Genomic DNA, 17,144 nt, shown 5'->3' with positions numbered 1-17,144 from the left:
TCAACACAAATTACACACACATGACCTTTAGGGCTGAAACTTTCTGTTTCTATCTTTTACTTCCAAATTATATCACTTCAGATTCTGTCACATTTGTGAAAAGGACACCTCTTTATCAGTGTACCAACATACCATGTCGTGAAATTATCCAGTAAGACAATTTTGTCTTAATATCGAATTCAAGATCCTCAAACTCATTTTCAAATCCCTTCATGCCATGGCACCTCTCCCACAAAATATAGTCACTACACTTTACAGTATATTCTGTGAAGTGCTTTGAGACATCTCAAAGACTTGATAAGGCCCTATATCAAATGCAAGGATTATTATTACTTTCTTTGCTTGTACGACCCTCCCCCCCCATGTGTTTTTCCAATTCCTTCTCTCGTGTCACCTTTTGATCATTTTTTTCTATAGGTTATTCTGTTCCTGTGTGTTCTAATTCTTAATTTGCTGGATTTTCTTTTGGTGGGTGGGGGGGAGATTTACTCCTTTTCTACTCTTCACATACTTTTTGGTGGAGCTCCATTTCCATTCCAATCATTTCCTAATTCGACAAAAAAACAGCAGTTCAGGACAAAGGAATCCTTCAGAGACACACACCCAGTCTGTTTGGCAGCCAGATCACAGACCCTTGTGGTTGTAGGTTTCTTCCATCTGAAAGAAAAATGAAAAAATTAAGGTCTGTTTTCATTAATATTCATATCAGCATTTACATCTTCGCAATAAGAGTCGAGGGAAGATTTTCAAATAGCATTCCAATTTACGACAGCAACAATCACTTAAATAGGAGCGTTAATGTGAAACCCGTCACCCTCGGATTATTGCTAAAATAAGGCATGCTTGCTAATATAAGATGAATGTAAACGCCCCAACAGCACTTTTTCAAAGATGGTTAGTTGCACAATGTACAATGTTCATTACAATCGTGAAAAGCATAAAACAATCAACATTGATAACGACTGTTGTGGATTATTGTATTAAATTAACAATTAACATTTGCAACTTCTTGAAAATATCAAATTTGTGTTAAGTTGAATTTAATCGTGATAATTTTAAAAATACTATTTTCTACACAGAGTTTTTTTGTCAACTCCAGTTCAGCCGAAGTAGAAAAACAAATGTAAAACGACTGAAGGACAGCGGCAGCCTGTCAGAGTAACTACTGGAACAGTACAATAATGTTGGCAGTAGTAAGTGGGAAGACTAAATGTCACTTTTATTTATTTTCCACAAGAACAGCCATTAAAGCAGTTTTTTTCTAAAAAAAATAAAACTAATACAAAATACAGAATAACCTATAGAAAAACGATTCATTTCATAGATGTGCCTCCTTTCTTGCTACTCATTAATTTGATTAGTGGAGTATGACAAAGGCATGCAAAACCCTTCGGTTTAAGAGCTCCTTACTGTATGAGGCTTCTTGCAGTTTTAGTCAGATGCTCTAACCACAGAATGGTACCAAATTCTGGTGGTACTAGGGTAAAGGGCTTTGGACAGTGCAAGTGTAATTAAGTTGGATGTGTGAGTACAAGGAGTGAAATTCCTCAATCTGATTTAGTTTCACAATTATGAGCGAATGAGAAGGCAGCTTTAGAATTACCTCAATGAGACTTAACAAGCACAATGAGGTGATGTTTGACCACTGAGTGTCTGTAGTATATCGGCTTCAATTGGAATGAGAAATGTCACCACCAGTTGTGGTTGGAGGAAGAGCAAAACTGCTTTGCCCAAGCTTCAAGCACAGTTTAGCACTGCAGGTGATTTTGGGAGGGCGGGAGATCGTTGAACTTCAAGCAGCAGTGGTAGATGGGTTCAGTGCTCTGCTGAAAGAACTTGTCCAGGCCATCCAGACTGACAAATGTGAACCATTGTATCTCACCTTTGCATCCATATCACCTGCCTACACATAATGATGCCGTTGATGAAGCTTCTACTAGTGACATGGCATGGGCAAGACATAAGGGGAAAGAAGAAGATTCCTTAATATCCACCTTTGGAGCCAACAACTCCTCCTCCCCAATATCAAGACACAAGTGGAATGTTATGATGCAGTTCTCAAAGCTTTTGTTTCTGCCCTACATGCTAATGCCATGATAAAGATATTGTGGGCGTTTGGGTTCAGATGACAGCATCGAGGCCATTTTGCTCTTCCTCTCCTCTTCACCTGTTTCCTCTAGAGAAAGGAACCTCTTTGTACATCGGGAATGGAGCTCATGCAGTGCCTGCAAAGATAGCTTGTCTGGAGTGTAGAGATTTAGTATATCTTTTAGAAAATATTCTGGAATTGGAATTACACTCTGCTCCAACCACACGTGACACTGATGTAACCAGTCAGGGGAATGAGCAATCACTAGAGTTCCCAGTTGGGTGTTAAATAAACAAAACCTGTCTAGATGTTAGGCACTTAGGTAGGGATGTAAATATTTTATTTTAATGTAAATAATGTTCATTTTAACACAATTTAAATATAAAATAATTGTATGTTTTGGACAATGCAATGGGTACGATCTCACAACTGGCCCAAATGGCTGGTGCAGATGCCTCCCTTGTCGTGTATTGTATTTGCATTGCCTTGGTGACCTCACCAGGAGCAAACTATGGATCAAAGGATTCAAATAGGATTTTTGTGTACCATGTTGTGTGGTCTTCTCTAGATGCCTAAACCAAGTATCTTGTGTGCCTGTACAACAACAACTTGCATTTATACAGCATCTTCATGTGGGGAGCACTTAACCCTCATTCAAGCCTTGATTTCTGACAAACAAGTTGACAGAACATCAGCAGAACTAGAGTCGCAGCTGGAGATTTAGGCATCATCCACATATATGTGGAAGTTGATCCGTCTGCGGATGACATGCTGGGAGGCAGCATGTAAATGAGAAAAAGAAGAGACAAGGATGGAACCTTGGGATTCAAGGGATACCATAGATGTTGAAGAACTTACCACCCATGGTTCTTTTCTAAAAGATATACTGAATCTCTACACTCAGTACAAGCTTCCTTACAGGCACTGCATGATCTCCATTCCCAATGTACAAAATTGCTATGTATGCTGATTCATGTCAGTCATGGTCTTTACGTTGCCCCCAAAATGATGCAAGTTGGTATGTGATACCATTTGGCCAACCCAACCTGTGACAATTCAATGGAACGGGATGATAATTGATTTGGTATTTGAAACATCAACATCAAAAGAAGGCCTAAACAATTCATAAGGTTTTCGTTTTATATTCATGCCCACTGGGAATATATACTTCCCCAAATTACACACACTACCGAATTTACAACCACAGTCCTACACGAGGAGTTTCAACTTCCTAGTGGTCAAATTAAATGGAGTTTCTCCTGGTTTCCTGGCCAACAAACCCCCAGATTAAAAAATGAGTTATATTCCTGTCAAATAGTGCACTGACGTTGGGTACACTAGTAGGGATGTAAATATTTTATTTTAATGTAAATAATATAAATTTTAACATAATTTGAACATAAGTAATTGTTTTCCTGTGTGCAAATTGGCTGCCATGTTTGCCTACAAAGTATAAACTTCACAGTATATCCTGTGCAACACTTTGTCATAGCCTCCCAATGTCAGATGCAAGTGTTATTAAATTACTTGGTTTCAAGATTCACAGCATCACTGCTATTTGGGACATTATAGTGGTACCCAGGAAATGCTATCCTGGATCCAGATAATGATAGTCCGAATTGTCAGCACAGAGCTGAAACTGAAGAATACTTCAAAGCTAACATGAGTCCAGCAACACAAAATAAGTTGCAGTACAAGAGCTAGAACACGGCTTTGGAGACGGGATTCAAACTTTTGGAGAGGTGAATAACAGCAACAGCAACATAACATTTGTATTGTGCCTTTCACGTCGGGAGGACGTCTCAAGGCGTCTGTTGGACAGTCTGTTTCGGACCCGAGCTGGGGGGTGGGAGTTTGGGGAGGGCAGAAGACAGGGCGGAGGGTGGAGGGCAGGGCAGGAGAAGGAGGGTGATCGAACATAGAGTCGAAAAGGAGGGTTTTGAGATGGGTCTTGATGGAGGCAAAGGAGGGGGCGAGACGGAGTGTCTGCAAGATGGAGTTCCAGAGGGTAGGGGTAGAGTGGCAGAAGGCCCGCCCACCAATGGTGGGGCGGGCAAGGTGAGGCACATGAAACAGGCCAGAGCTCGCTGAGTGGAGGGAACGGGCAGGATGGTAGGGGGTTAGGTCACAGAGGTACGGGGAAGCAAGTCCATGAAGGGCTTTGAAGGTGAGGACCAGGATCTTGAACTGTATCCTCTGTGTGATGGGAAGCCAGTGGAGTCGGGTGAGGATGGTACCAGGAATAAGGGACCTTGATTATGAGGAGAGGCTGGGATTATTCTCATTGGAGCAGAGAAGGTTACGAGGAGACCTAATGGAGGTCTTCAAAATCATGAGGGGATTTGATAGGTTAATGGTTGCCACCATTACCAAACTAGAAATAACATATTGAGCAAACAGTAAACTCTTAAATATAAATGTCTGCATAAAATAGCCTATCTGTCAATAATAAACTATAGTAAATGATGTATAGTAGAGATAAAATGACCACTGAGTGTCTGGAGTATATCTCTATCATTATTCAGCTGTTCATAATCAAGCAACAAAAAGAATATGTAACTGTGGAATAGTTGAGTAATTTGCACACAGTTAAAGGCATTTGTAATTGTTGTGAGGGTCTGAAAATGTACAGTGTTCCTGAGAGTACATCTTTATTCAAACTATTTGATAAGTTAATTAGATACGGTTGCATTTATAATTGTAGATTAAACTAATAGTAAGAATTATTACAGTAAAGATATCCTACCCATTATTTAAACTTTTAAGGTTTCTCCTTGAAATTAATAATTTATTTCAATGTACTTACAACTTGTACTCTTGGCCATGTGTACAAATGAGAACAATGAGCGCATACAACAGTAAAATAATTATTAAAAGTTTATACACTTCTCAGTTGCACAGGCCTATCTGGTGCTTCACTTTATACTATATTCTGTACATTTATTAATAATGCTTGCATTTGATATGCCTTTCACATTAGGAGGATGTCTCAATGATTCACTGTGAAGTGGCATGACTGTGTATTTTGTCGGCCAATTTTGTGCACAGCAAGCTCCCACTGTCATGAAGCGAATTCCCAATATTATTTGGGAGATTGTTGGCTGGATACCAGGAAAAACACTCTTCTCTTTTTGAATGCAAATGTCATGTATGCTTAACATCTACCTGAAATGGCTGACAGTATCTCAGTTTAACATTTTATCTGAAGGACAGCACCTTCGACAATGCAGCACAACCCAGCTGCATTGGAGTTTTAGCCTAGACCAGGGTGGGCAAAATATGGCCCACGGGCCACATCCAGCCCGACAAATGATTCTATCCGGCCCATCATTGTGTCTAGCAATAGAAAAAATTATAGTTTGTTCAGTCCCAGAAAGTCGCACAAATTTTGCATTTGAATCTGACCGGGAACATCAGCCAATTAAACTGCTTAGTTGCACGCACGCTCCCTTAAGTGTTGAATCAGGCTGATGTCAGAAATGTACGGATCGGCAAATTTTCAAACACGTGCACACAGCAACCACAGCAATACTTTTCATTCAAGAAGACATTAAATCAAAATGAGTTTATCAAAGAAGCAGAAAGTGGACGCTGAAGGCCGAATATTCAACAAAGAATGGACTTTTAAATACTTTTTTTACCAGTGTGGGTGGAAAATAAAACAAATCAATAAAAATAAATTAAAAAATAAAATTAAAAGTGTGCAGTTACAAAATAAAGTAAGCAATTTGGCATGTTTTTCACCACACTTGAGAGTTGTGATGTCAAAGACACAGCCCAGTTGATCATTTTTATTCGAGGTATCACCAAACATTTTGAGCTCACAGAAGAATTGGCATCAATGCAGTCAATGAAAGATACAACAACTGGAAAAGATTTTTTGGAGGCAGTAAATAAGTGTATCTTAAAATTAGGAGTGGAGTGGAAAACATTGGTGAATGTGACCACTGATGGTAGCCCAAGGTTACTGAAAAGAATTCAAGATCAAATCAAAGAAACAAATCCAGAATATTGTTTTTCTACACTGCATTATCCACCAAGAGGTCCTCTGTAAGAGTGTTCTAAAACTAAGCAGTTACAAAAGTGGTCAACTACATTCGAGCAAGAGGATTAAACCACAGGCAATTTATAATTCTGCTTGAGGAATTGGAATCTGAGCACATGGATGTTCTGTATCACACGAATGTAAGACGGCTTAGTTCAGGAAAGGCCTTGAAAAGAGTGTGGGAATTGAGAAGAGATTGATTTATTTTTGACATGAAACAAAAAGTTTTGGATTTCCCACAGCTGAATGATGCGAATTGGCTCTATGATTTCGCATTTGCAGTTGATATCATGCGCCACATGAATGAACTGAATTCAAAACTGCAATGGAAGGGGGCCTTTGTGTATGATTTGTATTGCAGTGTCAGGTCATTTATGACAAAATTATTTTATCGTGTCAGATAGAAAACAGGCTGTTCGTCCACTTTCCAACTTTGCAGCAGATTACTTTTTGCGATCAAAACCTTAAAAAGTATACTTTGTCACTACGTACATGCCGAATTTTCTCGCAGATTCCAGGATTTCAATTTGATCGAAAACGATGTGTCTTTGGTCTCTTCACCTTTCTCATTTGATGTTGACAAAGCCCCATTTGACCTCCAATTCAAGCTTATTGACTTACAATATGATCCATTGCTTTCGGAGCAATTCAAATCAGTGCCGCTTCCCAGTTTTTACATCTCTCTTAATGAATATACCTTTCCAAAAATAAAGGCTCATGCTCGGTGGATGCTTGTGCTGCTTGGATCAACATACATATGCAAGGAGACATTTTCTATGATGAAATTCAATAAATCAAAACATAGATCTGTGATGACTGATGACCACCTTGCAGCAGTATTCCGCATTGCAACAATGGAGACGATGCTGACTTCAATTGTCTGGTTAACGCACATCAGTGCTTTCGTTCTTCCCATTGAACGAGCTTCTCACATTCTCATCGATATGTGAATAAATATCTGCTCAATGAGTTGTTTTTATTTAACCTAATTTTAATGTCAATTATATAGACTTTATTTTATGCATGTACAAGTGTAATACTTGATTTTGAGCTATTATTAAGCATTTGCATCTATGTTAAGTGTGTGGCCCGCGACGCTTACCAAAACTCGTAAAGTGGCCCGCCAGCCAAAATAATTGCTACTCCTGGCCTAGACTATACCAGTCCAAAGTCCTGATGTAGGGCCTGAACCCACAAATTTCTGGCTCAGAGGCAAGAATGTTACCAACTGCGCTAAACTGACAACTGTACTACAATTGTGCTACATTTTGAGAATTAAAGTGATGGTTTCATTAAAATTTGTAGCCAATGACAGGAAAAGAATGATGATTTTTGATTTTTGATGATTCAATCTTGTACTTTTGAAAACCTCCAAATGCAATCCTGACTGCTATTGTTGAAATATTACATACTCATAACCATGTGTGATATCAGTAGCACAATATAATAATCCTTGCATTTGATATAGCGCTTTATCACGTTTTCGAGATGTTTCAAAGTGCTTCACAGAATATACTGTAAAATGAATTGACTGTATATTTTGTGGGCAAAACCGGGCAACCAATTATGCACAGCAGTGTCCCACAAACAATCAAGATTGAAGTGACCAATTTATTATTTTTTTGAAGGAAGTATTATCTCCGTAAAAGCAATCCTCCAATCGACCAACAACCGGGTTCCTACTTACTGCTAAGTAAACGGCGTGTGGAGTAAGGAAACTTGCCCAAAATTTCGCCCTGCCAGGGATCGAACCCGGGTCTCTCGCTTGTGAGGCAAATACTCTAACCACTGAGCTACAGGTCTCTGGACCACAAGTACTAAACAGGAATTTTAAAATGCAATTGCAAATAAAAAAGTAGCAAATTTCCATAGTACTACAAATAGTAACCACTTGTAAAGCTTACAATTTCTTGGAAAACACCTTAGTTAAGTTATTACAAAGATTTTTAGAACCAATGATTACAGCACAGGACAGATTACAGCACAGATTAACCTTGATTTCTAGTCAAGTGTCTCATTCACGTGGATCAACACTGGATATTTATCTACTTGGTGCAAATAACTGGCCAATATCCATCAATTGAAGGTCTTAACATGAGTTTGGGGATGCACTAATTTCTTCTGCTGTACAACGAAAACCTCTTGTGCATTTCTATTCCAAATAAATTTCACTGCAATGTGCATACCATTTTATTTCTAATAATTGCTTTGTTAAACATAATGAAGCACATAAAAAAACTATTGTAGGTTGGTCTTAAGAATTTGAGATAAACAATAGTTCATTCAGGTCTTGTGCCAAACGAAAGGAGCAGCATGTAGCTAAAACCATTAGTGCTGGGTATAGAGTGATCAAGACAGGAATGACTTTATGATACAGATTCAGTGGCTGGGGCTATGTTCAGCAAATGTATTAAAGATATTTACTTAGACAAGAACATTAAGTATTATGTTTACATATATAAAGTTAAACCAATTTGATTTTAAACTTATAGCCCTAAAGCTTTGTTTTTTGATTGATATCAAGCATAGAATCATTCCATTCCAAAAATGTACTTAACAGTATTTTTTAATTTATTTGCATAATGTTTACTTACTCTGAGTTTAAGATTGTTTCAATCTATTTTAATTAAATGTAGAAATCCCAAATAGGGAATCTTTTAAACTCATTTTGCTTCCAAATAATACAAAAGATTTATGTCATTTTATTTTGAAAAAGATATGTCGTCTTGTTGCAATTTCATCTCCCAGCTATCAAAAATCAAACACTCTTATGAATTATTTGTCAAGCAATGCTCAATCTAGTGCTGGGGTTGTGCTGCATTGTTAGAGGTGCCATCCTTCAGATGAGAGGTTAAACTGAAGTCCCGTCTGCCTGGATGTTAAAGATCCATGGCACGACTCGAAACGAGAAGGGAGTCTCTCCTGGTGTCCTGGCCAACAAGTCTCCAAATTAAATTGGTTACTCACTTCATGACTGTTTGTGGGACACTGCTGTAAGAGAGTCGGATGGAGACGACCAATACGGTTATGTAAAAAGTTTATTAAGTAAGTCACACAAGCTCCAATTGAGACAATAGATACAGTAAAATCGATATTACCTTGTCCCACTGGGAAGAAGCGTTGACCCTCTGTCGACTCCCACGTCAACTTCCACTGTTTCATAGTGTTTCTAACTCCGCCTTCCCTTGTCACAGAATGAAGCCCCAATACATGGCAAGCTTCTAGCAACCTTGCGCAGGCTCTTTTCCCATGGGCACAGAACTGATAGGGAGAAAGAGAGATGGGCAACCTTAGTTTTGGCAGCCTTCTCCTGCATGTTTTTCAGCCTTGAAATAGGCAGGTGTCTGAGGCTGTAGCCTTTTCTCCCTGAGGTCTATTGTTCTTATATCTGGCTTAAGGACCTGATTGCTCATTATTTCAAAGGAGTACACATCTTCCCAGGAAAATATGAAACGTAATCAGAAACTGACTTCAACTGGTCGAGCAAGCTACTTTTAATCCCTGCTAAGGGGGGGTCATTAAATCAAAACCTTATTAAACGATTATGGGTAGGTTACATTCTAGAAGTATATAGAGATTCATTAAAAAACTTTAAAAAACATTAAGCATCACAAATATAATCTTACACTGCTGTGCATAAAATGACTGTTGTTTTCGCCTACACCGTTATTAGACATTACAATACAATCATATGAAGCACTTTGAGATATTCTCTAAATATGAAAGGCCATTGAAAATCAAACAAAAAAGTGAAATGAAATGGTTGTCATTAATACATTTCTAAATTATTATTTAATAACAATTGATATTGCAATTGTAGAACCACTAACTTAACGTTTGGGTATTGCTGGTATGGATACATTCAGGTGCCTTAATTTTAGTTGCAGAGTGCATATTGAGGCATGTTTTAGCATTTTAGCAAAGGCAACCTTGTTCAAGTAATGATGGAGTGCCACATGATCCTTTTTGCAGCGAGGCCCTTGAGTGTGCTGAACTTGGCACAAGGTGATCTCATGCGCTAATTCAGTCTCTTTCCCTCATCAAACACCACAGAAAAAAAGTTGCGCAATTGTTGTGCTCAAAAAAAAGTGCAAAAGTAGGAGCCATCTGCACAAATATAATTCTGTGGGAAAATACATTTTGAATTACAGTATTTACAATGGACTTGGAGACTGCCTTAATCATATTATTTTGATACGTTAGAATGTACTGCACACATGTGATTCTAGATTTACTCTCAATTGTCCTTTAAACTGACTATCACTAGGGAATCCTCCAACTCGTTCAGATCCTATTAACCCTGCAAGCCAAAGTCCTAAAAGGTAGAGTGGTCCGAGCTGGACAAGTAGCAGAAAAGCTTGCTATTCAGTGCTTGTCCTTCAAACCCCATATCTATGCTCTTACCCATTCAGCTTTCTCCCACCTCTGCAACGTAGCCCACCTCCGCCACCACCTCTCCCCTTGGGCCACCAAGACCCTTGTTCATGCTTTCATCACGTCCAGGCTAGACGGCGCGAACTCTATGTACACCTGACTTCCCAATTCTTCCATCCACATGCTGTAGACAACAACAACTTGCACTTATAGAACAGAAGTGCCCTTCACACGGGGTAGCATCTTGAACCGCTTAAATAATAATCCTTGCATTTTATACAGCACCATTCACGTCAGAAAGACATCACAAAGCACTCCACAGGATTTACTATAAAGTGGAGTGACTGCGCATTTGTGCGCAAATGAGGCAGCCAATTTTGCGTACAGCAATATCTCACAAACAGTCCTGAAATGAATGATCAACTTTATTTCGAGATTGTTGAGCAGGAAACTGGGAGAATCATAGAATTATATTGCACAGGAGGCCATTCGGCCCATCGTGTCTGTGGCTCTTTGAAAAGAGCTATCCAAATCAATCCCATTCCCCCCCTCTCTCCCCATAGCCCTGCAAACTTGTCCTCCCCAAATAATTATCTACTTCTCTCTTAAAAGTTGTTATCAAATCAGCTTCCACCATCCTTTCAGGCAATGCATTCCAGATCCGAACAAACTCCCTTCTCTTTTCAAATAGTGCCATGGGATCTTTAATGCCCACCTGAATAAGCAGTCGGGACCTTAGTTTTAAGGCCTCAGAATAGCACCTCTAGCACTGCAACTGCCCCTCCCCCAGCACTGGAAATGTCAGCTTAAACTACGTAACTACAAGTTGTGACGTGGTGCTTGAACCCACAACCTTCCAACTTAAGAATGCTACTACTGACTATCCAAAACGCTACAGCTCATGTCAATTTAGCATGTATTATCTTCTGATGTTTTCATATCTAAAGTGTACTAATTTATTATTGAACTACCATTGCCATTATTCCCCCATATGTTCAAGGTCATTTTGCAGTTTCCTGCTCATTTTCTTTACTATTCACTCCTTACATTTACAATAATTCTTGCATTTGATATAGCGCCATATATATATTTTGCCTGCAAAATATAGTCACTACACTTTACAGTATATTCTGTGAAGCACTTTGAGACATCTCAAAGACGTGATAAGGTGCTATATCAAATGCAAGAATTATTATTATCACATTGTTGAGACATTTCAAAGCGCTTCACAGGATATATTGTGGATTGACTGTATTTTGCAACCAGTTGAATTGCCAGTTGCTGTGGTCCTGATGCTGCCAAGATGTTGTGACCATCTTGATATGATAATAATAATCCTTGCATCCAACTGTCCAGCGCCTTGGGACGTCCTCCCGACGCGAAAGGCGCTCTATAAATGCAATTTTGTTGTTTTTGCATTTGATATAGTGCTTTATCATGCCTTTGCGACATCTCAAAGCGCTTCACAGAACATGCTGGAAAGTGAATTGACTATATTTTTTGGGGGAAACGATTATATTTTGATAAGCCGATATATCAAATGCAAGGATTATTATTATTGACATCAAGGGCCATTTCACAGGAGTTCAGAGATTGGTCTTCATGCCAATCACTTGACTGTTCAGCTAGCTGACCTAATTGAAGGAGTGATTATAGATTGGAACATATGCCACTCTTTCAACATAGCAGAATGTTAGGCCACTGCTTACCATTCCTGAGATGCCTTCTTCTACAGCCTCCAATAGAAGCAGACCAACAATGACTCTTATGCCTAATGCAAAGAAGCATTAACAGGCAGATATGAGATAAGTATAGTCAAACCACTAACAAATGTGTGGTCTTCATGCTCAATTTTTCAGATTAGAAAGAAGGCCAACACTAGTAGAAAAAGTGGGTAAGGTCAGTCACGTGGGTTAGTAAAAGCTATGTGTTACCACAAACCCAGTAGTCATTGTCAATGCTAATGACTGTTTCCTATTGTCTGTATCGAATACTCTGAACATCCCTCAAAATTAAAATATATACAAGCAGTTTCTTGTCTCTTATAGTCTAGAAATGATTTTGTAGTGGTTGCCCTTTAGGTAGAAGGAGCAACCAGTACTTTCTGACTCACTTGGTAGCACTTTCACTTGGTCAGAATATTATGAGTTCAATCCCTACATCAAGACTCAAGTTCACGACTAAAATGAAACTCCAGTGCAACTTTAGGGGAATGCTCCATTCGCTTTCAAACAATGAGATATTAACCTGAGTTCTTGTTTGCATGTTCAGGTAAGCCTTAACATTACTTGGAAATAAAAGTGATTTTGTTAACTGGTCTCGCATGACTATTTGTTGGGATCTTGCTGAATCAAATGGTTGCTGACTATACATGACAATATTTACCTGTGAAGATTTTTCAAGGTGATGAGGCAAATCCTTCCTCAATTCTGGGTAGGCCAGTCTCCATCTGTTTCAGAAGATGCTGCAGGCTTCTTTTAATTTATTCCAAAATATTTTTTGCTTTTAAAAATCATGTGTGTAAATGGAGTGTTATAATTTCTTTAGTAGTAATAATACTACTTGCATTTGATATAGCATCTTATCACATTGTTGAGGCATCTCAAAGCATTTCACAGGATATATTGTAAATAAGTGGATTGATTGTGTATTTTGTGAGCAAAACATGGCACACAGCAATGTCCCACAAACTGTGATGGAGTGACCAATTTTTTTGGGGGGAGGGGAGGTGGAGATTATTACCCCTAGAAAAGCAATTCGCCAATCAACTAACAATCAAGTTCCTACTTACTGCTACATAAACGTGTGGAGTAAGGAAACTTGCCTAACATTTCGCCCTGTCCAGGAACTGAACCCAGGTTCTCTTGCTTGTGAGGAGTAGGGTTTTGCCCAGAGAATAGATAGAATAATAGATCAGGTATGGTTGATAAACAAACAATAGCACGATTTCAATAAAACCATGCTGAAACCAAACAACCAAGAGTGCAGTATTCCATAAGTACTTAAAGTTGTTGCAGATAATAGAATATGAAGTATAAAAAAACAATAAAAAGGTGCAGAACAAGACTCACCAGGATGTTACCAAAGATGTATTAGTTATGAAGTAATACATGACTAAACAAAGATGTATTAGTTATGAAGAAAGACTTATAAACTTTTTTTTCATAATCAGATGAGATCTTCAAAATTATGGATCTGTAAATAATATTACGTTAATGGGTTAATGAGTGTACAAGTCGACACAAATTTAAGATAATGACAATAAAGAGCAAAGGGAGGTCAGAAAAAAAAATCTTAAGCAGATGGTAGTTGAAACATGGAATTTAGTTATAGAATGAGTCCATAAATTATTTTAAAAGGGAATTAGATAATATTTGAAAAGGTAAAGGATATGGGATACAAGCAAGTCAATGAGATTGGATAAGGTCACTCAAGTGGAGAAAAATTCTAGTGAAACTTGATGGGTCAAGTGGCCAGTTTCCATGATTTAAAATTCTAAAATGTTATGAGCAACAATGTGCATGCATATAATACCTTTCAAAAAACATCTCAAAACACTTAGCAAATGTAGTGGTGATTCCCTGAGCAGGGAAATAAGACATTTAAATGTGTTCATGAAAGGCACAATCCAAACATGTTTTAGGAACTTTTGGAGAGAGATAAAATTCTGAAGTGGCCTGGTAGTTAGAAAGAGGAGCATGTCATGAACTCGATTAATAATGTACGGGCTGAAGAAAACAGGATTTGAAGACCAGGTCAAAGATCTTATACTCAAATATTCTGAGGTAGGTGAAGATAGGGGTGGTGAAGGGGCAGTGGTATCCATAGACTTGTATGGAAAAGAACCTGGACAGCAGTATTCTGAATCAGTTGAAGCATCTGAAAAGCAAGTCTGGGAAAGGTTAGTGAAGAAATCATTGGGGGGAAAAAAATCTATTCCTGAGATGTTGAAAGCATAACTAAGAGTTTGGGTATATTCAAGAATATCTCAATGTGATAAGGGCTCTATCAAATGCAAGGATTATTATATATTTATTATAAAAGGTACTGCCAGAATCAAACAGAATAATGTTTTTGGTTAATAATTAGATTTCTTCCACTTAGTACTACAAGCTCTATAATGAGGATAAATACATGAGGCAGGGAAAAAAAGTCCAACTTTTAGTATGTCCACCTCTAGTAAATGCTGTGCTGAAATGTCATCCTGTAGTTGTGACAGCCATGGGCAAGCAACTAGTAGTGAAAACTCACTAATAAGGTCAGCAATCAGACTGAGGAATTTTGACCACATTAATGTAAATTCTGTGTCATAGCATAAAATAAACTATTCACAAGAACACAAACTACTGTATAGTTCAGTAATGTGCATATGTCCTATACATTAGCACTTAGATACTATCTAATATTGTTTGGTGAGCTGTAGACTTGACCTTGACTGCTTCAGTCTGTAGGCTATGTTCTAAAGTTCTTGCAGTCTCCCACAGGTCCAGTTCGTTCTCAATAGAAAATGTCTTAATTTGTCCCACTCCACACTCTCTTCATCTGTGGTGTCAACCTTGAACGTCTGCACAAGATGATCTTCCCACCTGCCCTCTGGTGACTCTGTGACAACATCTTCATCGATGGAGCTGAGTGAAGAATTAGATTCTCTAATCCAAGATGCTCACTGCCTTGGGTTAGAGAAATATCATTCTCAGGATCGTCTACATTGAATCTGACAGAGGAACCAAAGTAATTTGCATCCTGTTTATTGCGTAGCCATTGTGTGATCTGTCAAGAAGTGTACAGCAGGCTTAAAATTGCATCAGAGCCAAATTATAATATACTAATCCTTGCATCAGATAGAGCACCTCATCACATCGTTTAGACATTTCAAAGCACTTCAGAGGATAGCCATTGGCGAATGCCAATTTTATCAGGGGATGGGGATTATTCGCCAGGACACTGAAGAAACTCCCTCCTCTTTTCAAGTAATGCTATGAGATCTTTAACATCCACATGAACAAGTAGATGGGATTTTGGTTTAATGTTTCACTTGAAGGATTGGACCTCTGACAATGTAGTGCACCCCAAATTTGCAATGGCGGGTCAACCTAGATTGCAAGTTCAAAGTCCCAATGTAGGACTTGAATCTGTCAGAATTGTACTAGTTGTGAGTACCTGTTCAACAGCTGCTCAAGTAATCTCTTGCCAGAAACCTCTTATGAGCCTATCATCTAAATATGGATAGACATGCAAGAACTGCAGACTGACATGAATTTCATAAACAGAAAGCTGGAGAAAAACACCCTGCAGTAGTGCATGTGACCCTGAAAGTTGATAAGTGCAGAGGACAATGAGAAAGGGGAAAGTAAAGCTTGTACTTTTCCTCCTTCAAATGTTTGTTCAGTTTCCTCAGATCTAAGATGAAAAAAAATAACTTTCCCCAATGACTTTTGGATTCCCCTAAATATATATATATATATAACATACACACACACACAGTGAATAGAACTCATCGCTCTTCATCTGGAGAACCTATCTTGATAGCTGGTGAGTTTTCCAGAGGGCGATGAGGAGCTGCCTGTAGCTCAAAATATAATGAAGCTCTTCTGTGTGCAAATATAATGGTGTGACTGTTACCAGAATGACAAATCGCAGCGATAAACGAGACGAGCTTTTGGGCTCCTGCAGCAAGTGATATAAATACGCCCCGACTTTAAACCTTTGCCCTCAGCCCGGCTACGACGACTGTAGCAAGAACTCTTCTGGGGGAAAGATAACACTTCAATGTGTCGTCCATTTGGGTGCTGGTTTTGGGAAACGCCTTGCCAAGGCGGGGAGGGGGGTGGGGGGTGTCACCTGCTGTGTAACCATGTGTGGTTTAGAGCCGGCCGGGAACCTGCTGAGTCGGGGAGGGAAGCAGAACGCCCGAAAATGTGAGCCGACACATCATAGCCCTGAAAAGTCAAAACGTTCACCAAACTCGTCTGCGCCCGGAAATCGCCACCGCGCGGGTCCAGCGCTGCGGGCGATCACCACACAAGGCCCAAGTGAAGGAGGGAGTCCCGACGTGGGCGCAGGACATTTACATTTCGACCCCTACAGCCCGAGCGGCCGCAAGTGGCCGGACGGTGCCCGGACACACGCTGCCCGGCTCCAGCACCGCATCTGCCGTCTCCCCCCGGCGAGCTGTGTGCGCACCTTGACTCGAGCGTTTGACGAGGCCGAGGCCGGGGCCGGGGCCGGGGAGCAGGCGGAGTGGAAACCTCCGGGATGCCGCCCCGGCCCCGGCCACACACTCTCTCTCTCTCTCGCCCTCCCGCCTACAAACTTACATCTCTTTAATGACTCCACTTTCCCTTCCACCACCACCATCACCACCACCACTACCACCGACTGTCATTTTGAGAGGGTCAGTAATGGGTGCGCGGAGAAACTTGAAGCCCGCGGTAACGTGTGTCCGCCGTACGCTCGGCTGAGCTCACGGCCCCGCGCGCTGCGCTGCGCTGCCCCGCCCCTTCCTCTGGCCGCAAGCGCGTGAATCAGCCGTTAGCGGCCGCCTCGAGCCGGAGCTGCTCTCGCGCGGCGACGGTTATTCGCCTCGGGGGGGAGGAGGGGGGAGGGGCTGTGGCGCCCGCGAGGCGTCGCCTTCTG

General features: G+C 40.0%; 1 long non-coding RNA gene across 1 annotated transcript; it reads right to left on the bottom strand.

Annotated features, from left to right (window-relative positions):
* Nucleotides 1–318: 318 nt before the first annotated feature.
* LOC103181197 lies at nucleotides 319–17,019 on the bottom strand. Its single transcript, XR_488185.2, has 3 exons — nucleotides 16,826–17,019; nucleotides 9,233–9,395; nucleotides 319–657 (listed from the first exon to the last, which is right to left on the bottom strand). It is a non-coding gene; the product is annotated as an uncharacterized LOC103181197 (long non-coding RNA).
* Between the last annotated feature and the right edge of the window lie 125 nt (nucleotides 17,020–17,144).

Source organism: Callorhinchus milii, unplaced genomic scaffold (assembly GCF_018977255.1).
Source record: "Callorhinchus milii isolate IMCB2004 unplaced genomic scaffold, IMCB_Cmil_1.0 Scaffold2, whole genome shotgun sequence".
Lineage (NCBI taxonomy): Eukaryota > Metazoa > Chordata > Chondrichthyes > Chimaeriformes > Callorhinchidae > Callorhinchus > Callorhinchus milii.
The sequence above is the reverse complement of the archived record's forward strand: the minus strand, read 5'-3'. Positions and strand labels throughout refer to the sequence as shown.